General features: G+C 33.3%; 1 pseudogene; it reads left to right on the top strand.

Moving 5' to 3' along the window:
* Positions 1 to 3262: 3262 nt before the first annotated feature.
* LOC125419350 (DNA-directed RNA polymerase subunit beta''-like) lies at positions 3263 to 6558 on the top strand (annotated as a pseudogene).
* The last annotated feature ends 1916 nt before the right edge of the window (positions 6559 to 8474 follow it).

The raw sequence follows: 8474 nt of genomic DNA, 5'->3' as shown, positions 1-8474 counted from the left end.
CCCGCCTGATCTTAACAATGAGTAAATCGATGAATGAAAGTGTAAGAATGGGGTTTAACCCCCCTTTATGGTAGACCAATTACTCAACGAAAAGTGCTATCCTTTGTATTGAATCATACCATTCCCATTATATTATATTGTATATTGACAATTTTAAAAAACTATTCATACTATGAGCATAGTATGATGGCGGTGCAAATATGCCCCCATCATCTAGTGGTTCAAGACATCTCTCTTTCAAGGAGGCAACAGGGATTCGACTTCCCCTGGGGGTAGGGTTCTATGAAAGGAAGTTGATCATGGATTAGCAATGAGCATGAAATTGCTTCTTACGGTCATGGGTCGATGCCTGAGCGGTTAGTGGGGATGGACTGTAAATTCGTTGGCAATATGCCTCCGCTAGTTCAAATCTAGCTTGGCCTAATAATTCACCGATCCACCATGATATAACCCATTTGTTGTTTTCCTGAAATGCTCGATCCCAACAAAAAAAAAGTAAATTTTTTTTATATATCTACCATTATTTAGTTACTCTATTTAATTTTTTTTTTTTCCAACAAATTCTGATTTTTCTAACAATCTAGATTCATATCAGGATCGGTAAGTGTAAAGGCTAAGGACAAGAGTAAAATAAAATAAAAAACAGACTTTTTCATTGAAAGATTGATTATCCAATTGATTTGGCAACAACGAAAAGATTATTAGTAATCCACGTCGCTTTGGCTAAAGTGCATATCCATATGGATAGAAATATATCACTCACTTCTCCGTTCCAACATGACAATTCTAATCTAAAATCTAAATCGAAAGGGTTTGAATGAAACCATTAAGAATAGGTATACTGTACACTTTATTTTATTATGTTATTTTCTTGGGATTGTAGTTCAATTGGTTAGAGCATCGCCCTGTCAAGGCGGAAGCTATGGGTTTGAGCTCCATCAGTCCCGATGGATCCAAATCCAATAAAATAACAAAAATACACCAATTTATCTCTCCATTTTTGCATGAAAGGGAGTACAAATAGTTGAATTTCATTCCCAACTAGATCCCTCTTTTTTTTCATTTTGATTGTTTGTTTGGGTTTGGTTAAAATCAACAGTAAGGTCAATGTAACAGCGGTTAGATGATACTCCATTAGATGATTGTACGAGGAAGGCGGTAAGTTATAGAAAAAAAAAGAACGGAAAAGAATGATAAATCAAATTTTAAATTTGAAATTTAAATTAATTTAAAGGAATTTTTTATTGGATTAGGAATCAACCTTTAAAGTCGGTATGGATAATAGATCTTCCTATGTTATACTGTTCCATTCTTAGCGATGAATCGATTTGATAGCCTTGATATTGTTATTCATGATATTGATCCGATTCAATTACATCGAGATGTAATTCATCCCATTGAATTTACAGATGAAGGATTTATCATCTCTATTGGATTAAATCCCAAGTTATTGCCAATTAAAGAAAAATGAAATGATGAAATTATGGAAGTCAATATTCTTGCATTTATTGCTACTGCCTTGTTCATTCTAGTTCCTACTTCTTTTTTACTTATGATATACGTAAAAACGGTAAGTCAGAGCAATTAATTTGAATTAAACTTGACTTTTTAGTTCTTATCAATGATTGAAGAAAAGAAATAAAATGAAGAGGATTCCAATTTCGCTATTAAATGAATGAAATGAACAAAATAGAATCAGCAGTATTTTATGAGCGATGATAGTATGGTAGAAAGAAAGATTCATATTTTTCTTTCTACCATACTATCTAGTATTGTCATTGTGTTGTATAGAGTTTACTGTCTGAAGATACAGTATTGTCATTGTATTGTATAATAAACCACATAATAAAACAAGCGGTAAGTGCGCAATATGTGACTCGTCCAAGACAATATTTTATAATGTGGAGTTGTAGTATCTCGTTGGACAACCACTATGTTGTTTCCCATAAAAAATATGTATCCATGTAATAACATATTTCTTTTCTCTTTGAACAGTAGAAGAAATAAAACAAAATAAAAAAAAAGGTTCCGTTCTTTCCCATGGCCCATATAAAACTTTGGTAAGAGTCGGGTCATCGAAATAGAAAAGTTATGAAGAATACGTTTGGAATCAATTTCCTACCATTTGTATTCCTTTTGAAATACAAACATGGGAATAATTGCAATATTTGTTGATTGAAAGAGTTCATATATTATTCATAGAATCCATTACTCCACTAGAATCAAACACCGTTTCGAAATGAAGATGTTTTTTATTTATATTTCAAAATGGAATTTTAATTTAAATAGTGAAATTAAAATAAAAAAAGGCTTTGCAAGAAAACCTATAAAAAAAATTGATACAATTTGGTTCCTAAATTCAATTAGCAGTACTTTTAGAGTCCACTTCTGCCCCATACTATAAGTGAAAGGGAAAATGTAAAGACTACCATTACAGTAGCCCAAGCAAGACTTACTATATCCATGTGAATTATGTCCTCTATCTCTATGAATATGAAGGAATTATTCAATTATTGTTCACTAATAATAAAAAAATCATTGGCGCAGAGTCAAAGGGGGGTTCTGACCCAACATTGTTGATAAAACAATCTAATAAATCCAATTATAACATGTTCTTATAATTATAAGATTTCTGGTATAATCGGAAAACATTAAGCACCAGCAAAATACGCAGGACATTGATTGTATTGTTGCATGCCACAATCCATTGAATCGGTCTTCTATTATCATTCACGCCATCATAGACGAAGCTCCCTGATGAATGAGCAAATGACTAATCAATGCTGAGAACACCGCTTTCCAATGCTAACATCTGGTGGGTATGGAACATTTTCAGTGCCATTGGAGCAATCATGGTGCTGCCCATTATACATTATAAGTTGTCTAGTGCCATTGAAAAATTGGCCAGATGTGAATAGACCATGAGTGGCCATGCATTGGATGTGCTAGCTTAGTTCCTATATTTTTAAGTACGTACCAAGAAAATAGCTTAATGTATATGCTCACAAATAAAAAACTTTGGATTCGGCCTCAGTGGCTAGGTTCGGTAATTAACTCATTTCAACAAAATTTCTACACCTACCATACATCATAGTTTAAAATATTGAAATTCTATGACACCAGTGTCAATTCAAGTCTCTCCGATTCAAGTAGGACCATAGTTCCTAAATTTCTATGCAAATCAAGATCAAGAAAAGGAAGTTTTCCAATCATTGACTCAAACCCATTGGCGAACCCTACTCAGCGGAATATGGAGATATTTATGGCAGAACTAGCTAATCTGACCTTTCACAATAAAGTGATAGATGGAACTGCCATTAAACGGCTTATTAGTAGATTAATAGACCATTTTGGAATGGTATATACATCACACATCTTGGATCAAGTAAAGACTCTGGGGTTCTGACAAGCCACCGCTATATCCATTTCGTTAAGAATTGATGATCTTTTAACAATACCTTCTAAGGGATGGCTCCAAGATGCTGAACAACAAGATTTGATTTTGGAAAAACACCATTATTATGGGAATGTATATGTGGTAGAAAAATTACGACAATCTATTGAGATATGGTATGCTATAAGTGACTATTTGCGATAAGAAATAAATCCTAATTTTAGGATGACAGACCCTTTTAATCCGGTCCATATAATGTTCTTTTCGGGAGCTAGAGAAAATGCATCTCAATTACACCAATTAGTAGGTATGAGAGGGTTGATGTCGGATCCACAAGGACAAATGATTGATTTACCTATTCAAAGCAATTTACATGAAGGATTGTCTTTAACAGAATATATCATTTCTTGTTATGGAGCTCACAAAGGAGTTATGGATACTGCTATACGAACATCAGATGCTGGATATCTTACACGCAGACTTGTTGAAGTAGTTCAACACATTGTTGTACATAGAACAGATTGTGGCACCACCCAGAGTATTCTGTGAGTCCTCGTAATAGGATGATGCCAGAAAGAATTTTTATCCAAACATTGATTGGTCCTGTATTAGCAGACGATATATATATAGGCCCTCGATGTATTTCCATCTGAAATCAAGATATTAGGATTGGACTTGTCAATCGATTCATAACCTTTCAAACACAACCAATATATATTCGCACTCTTTTTACTTGTAAGAGCACGCCTTGGATCTGCCGATTATGTTATGGTCGGAGCCCTACTCATGACGACCTAGTCGAATTGGGAGAAGTTGTAGGTATTATTGCGGGTCAATCTACTGGGGAACCGGGCACTCAACTAACATTAAGAACTTTTCATATCGGTGGGGTATTCACAGGGGGTACTGCAAAACATGTACAAGCCCCTTCTAATGGAAAAATAAAATTCAATCAAGAATTGGTTCATCCTACACGTACACGTCATGGGCATCCTGCTTTTCTATATTATATAAACTTGTATGTAACTATTGAGAGTGAAGATATTATACATAACGTGACTATTCCACCAAAAAGTTTTATTTTAGTTTAAAATAATCAATGTGTAGAATCCGAACAAGTTATTGCTGAAATTTGTGTGGGATCATACACTTTAAATTTTAAAGAAAAGGTTCGCAAACATATTTATTATGACTCAGAGGGAGAAATGCACTAGAATACCAATGTATACCATGCATCAGAATTTACATATAGTAATGTCCATCTCTTACCAAAAAGCAAGTCATTTATGGATATTGTCAGGAGGTTCATGCCAATCCAGTGTCATCCCCCTTTCACCCCACAAAGATCAAGATCAAACGAATGTTCATTTTATTTTTGCTGAAGGAAAAATGTTTTCTAGCCTTTCTGGAAATCCAATAAATAATGATAAAGTAAAACACAGATTTTTTAGTTTGGGTCTTTCTGGTAAAAAAGAAAGTATCATTTCGGATTATTCAGAATTTAATCGAATCATATATAAAGGTCATTGCAATTTCATATTTCCTTCCATTCTACACGAGAATTTTGATTTATTTTTATTGGCAAAGAAATGATGAAATAGATTCATCATTCCATTCCAGTGGATTAAAAAACGAGAGAAATAACTAATGCCTCATCCCACTATTTCGATCGAAATACTGATAAATGGTATTTTTCATAGAAATATTATTTTTGATTATACTGATGATCCTCAATACAGAAGAAAAATTTCAGGAATTACTAAATATGGGATGATAGGGTTGTATTCAATCCTCAAAAAAGAGGATTTGCTTGACTATCAATGAGTTAAAAATTTAAGCCAAAATACCAAATGAAAGTAGATCGATTTTTTTTTCATTCTCGAGGAAGTGCATATTTACCCGAATCTTATTCCATAATGGTATAGAACAATAGTATCATTGGAGTAGATACACGAATCACTTTAAATATAAGACATCAAGCAGGCAGATTGATAATCTAGAACTTAAAGTTGTAAATTATATTCTTTATGGAAATGGCAAATCAATTCGGGGAATTTCTAGCACAGGCATTCAATTAGTTCAGACTTGTTTAGTGTTGAATTGGGACCAAGACAAAAAAACTTCTTCTATCGAAGAGGTCCACACTTCCTTTGTTGAAGTGAGGACAAATGGTCTGATTCGAGATTTCTTAAGAATAAACTTAGTGAAATCCCATATTTCATATATCAGAAAAAGGAATGGTCCGTTAGGCTCAAGATTGATCTCTGATAATAGGTCAAACCGTACCAATCCATTTTAATCTATTTATTCCAAGGAAAGGATTCGACAATCACTTAGCCAAAATCAAGGAACTATTTGTACATTGTTGAATAGAAGTAAAGAATCTCAATCTTTGATAATTTTGTCATCGTTTAATTGTTTTCAAATGGGTCCATTCAATTATGTAAAATATTACAATGTAATAAAAGAATCAATTAAAAGAGATCCTCCAATTAAGAATTCATTAGGCCCTTTAGGAACAACATCTCAAATTGATAATTACCTTTTAAAAACTCATAATCAGATCTCGGTAACTAAATATCTAGAACTTGACAGTTTAAAACATACTTTTCAAGTACTTAAATATTGTTTAATGGATGAAAATGGGAGAATTTATAATTTCGCTCCATGCAGTAACATCCTTTTGAATCCATTCAACTTAAATTGACATTTTCTCCATCATAATTATGATCATAATTATTGTGTAGAATCATCTACAATAATTAGCCTGGGGCAGTTTATTTGTGGAAATGTATGTATAGCTAAAAAAGGGTCGTGCATCACAGGCTCCACTTCACTCTCATGTTCCACGGATGCCTCATGTTGTGGACTATCGACTAAAGTGTTATTATCCCATCCAATTTACAATGGCTAATATCCATGAGTGTACGACACCAAAGCCCATGAATCATCTATATGGGGTCCATTAGGTACGATAGGATTGAGTGATGCTTTACAATCTTCATCTATTTTCTTACCATTGGCACCGTCCATTGGAGTATCATATTCTTTTTCTTATGCAGAATCCATTCGTCCTTGCTCGCCATAAGACGATGCCAATGGGGATGACCATCGCACCAAAGAGGGAGGTAACTGTGTATGCACTTTATGTTCAGCCTGCATAGCATAATGGTTATTTTGTGGTTTCCAAAAACTAACAAAAAGTCATCTCTATATAAAAGTATAGAATTCGATAATAATGTAACACCTAAAGTATAATTTATGAAAACATGCAATCACCCCTATAGTTTTATAACCTTATTCTATGAATTAGTGTAAAATGATACCTAATACTTTAGTTAGTCAATAAGAGAACCAAGCATCATGCTTCAAACAGTTATCTCCTGCTTCACTTCATCAAATTTGTCAGCCATATATTTCTTTAATTCATCCAATTTTCCCTCCACACAATTAATCTAATCAACATCAGTACTCGAAAACAAGTAAATATATATTAGTACAACATTCATCAACTTATATAATATATATTTTGAATGTAATAGTTGCATAAACTTACATTATCATTTGGTGGAGCACTAGCATGCTTTTCATCTTTGGCTGCATCTTGACCACCAACAACTACCTTGAATGCTATCAACTTAACAAGTGGTGGTTCTGCATACCAAACCACATGTATGTTAACTATTAATGTTCACCAATAATCCATATTTGCCTCATCTTCGATAGCATCTAACCTCCAATGCACACCATACTGCATGAAATTAATAAAGAAAAAAAATAAACAAAGAAAAATGAAAAACAAAAAAATTTATATCAAAATAAAATATATAATGTAACTTTAATGAAATAGCAATCAAGTTGAATTTGGTATGACAATCTTAAATTAGGTACAACATGCAGTAGAATTAAGTTTGCCTTACATTGCTATTTGAGGTGAACCAAGAATTCATAGCTCTATGATTTGGTGGACTTGTTAAATGCCATCCAACAATCCTAGGATAACTAGTTTCCCATCACTCACCAAATTGTTTACCAAAATCTGGAAAGGCTTCAAAATCCCATACCTACAAAATATAAAATATAGGTGATCAAGTATAATTTTTAAATAAACCTTAAATTTCTATTTGATGGTAAAATATACCTGAAACACCAAAGGGAAACCTTTTAGATGCGTGATTTTTTTTTTTTTTTTTTTTTAGTTCTTCTCCTCTATGCTGGAATGCATTGTACACCGACTCTATCGTCTCCTTGTAGCTCAAAATACCCCAAGGAAAGGAATTGAAAAGCTCGATATAATCAACCAATTCAACAAACTTTCTATTAGCCATGAACCAGGAAATATAGCAGAGATATCTTCATTGCATCCTAATTATCCCCAAAATGTGTATTTTTGAATATTCTTTCCAACTTGGGTGGTTTCAAGTCATATTTACCTTGGAGCAACCTTACACAACTCCTTTGATTTACTATTTTACAAATCAAAATCAAAGGGATACCGACAAAAGTTTAAGCTGGTAATGAGTGCAAATTCCCATTTCGTAAACCAAACTCCAAATCCACCAAAGTTCAACTCAAACACCTTAGGATCATTGGACACAACTTTTCTACATACTAGGTTATGAACTAAGTGACCAGAGAACCTAAGGTTCTTCAATTCAAGCAATGGTCCAAATGTCTGACTGTACAAATTCAGTTGATCAACCATGAGCACACTTTTAATTACTACATTTGCTTCCATTGGGTTCCCAAAAGAATGCACCCTAGCTTTAAATATATCTACATCCTTGAAAATTCATTCCTTCCAACTTGAAGCTTCATTGGCCTGCAAAATAATTTACATAAATGGAATGGAAGGCAACTATTTTGTCATACACTATTTTTCCACCCCCAACTTGACAATAATATGTTCAAGCCAATCTTAATACATATGTATTAACATTTTTGCACTAGTGGTATTACCGATGAAGCCATTGGTAATCAAGATGCAATAAACTAAAAAAAATTCCGATGGCCTATCAGCAATTATCAAAGGCCATCGGGCGAAGTTTATTTTGAATATCCACATTCATGATTAAATAGT

This window comes from Ziziphus jujuba, chromosome 6 (assembly GCF_031755915.1).
Source record: "Ziziphus jujuba cultivar Dongzao chromosome 6, ASM3175591v1".
Lineage (NCBI taxonomy): Eukaryota > Viridiplantae > Streptophyta > Magnoliopsida > Rosales > Rhamnaceae > Ziziphus > Ziziphus jujuba.
This window is presented reverse-complemented; position numbering and strand designations above follow the sequence as displayed.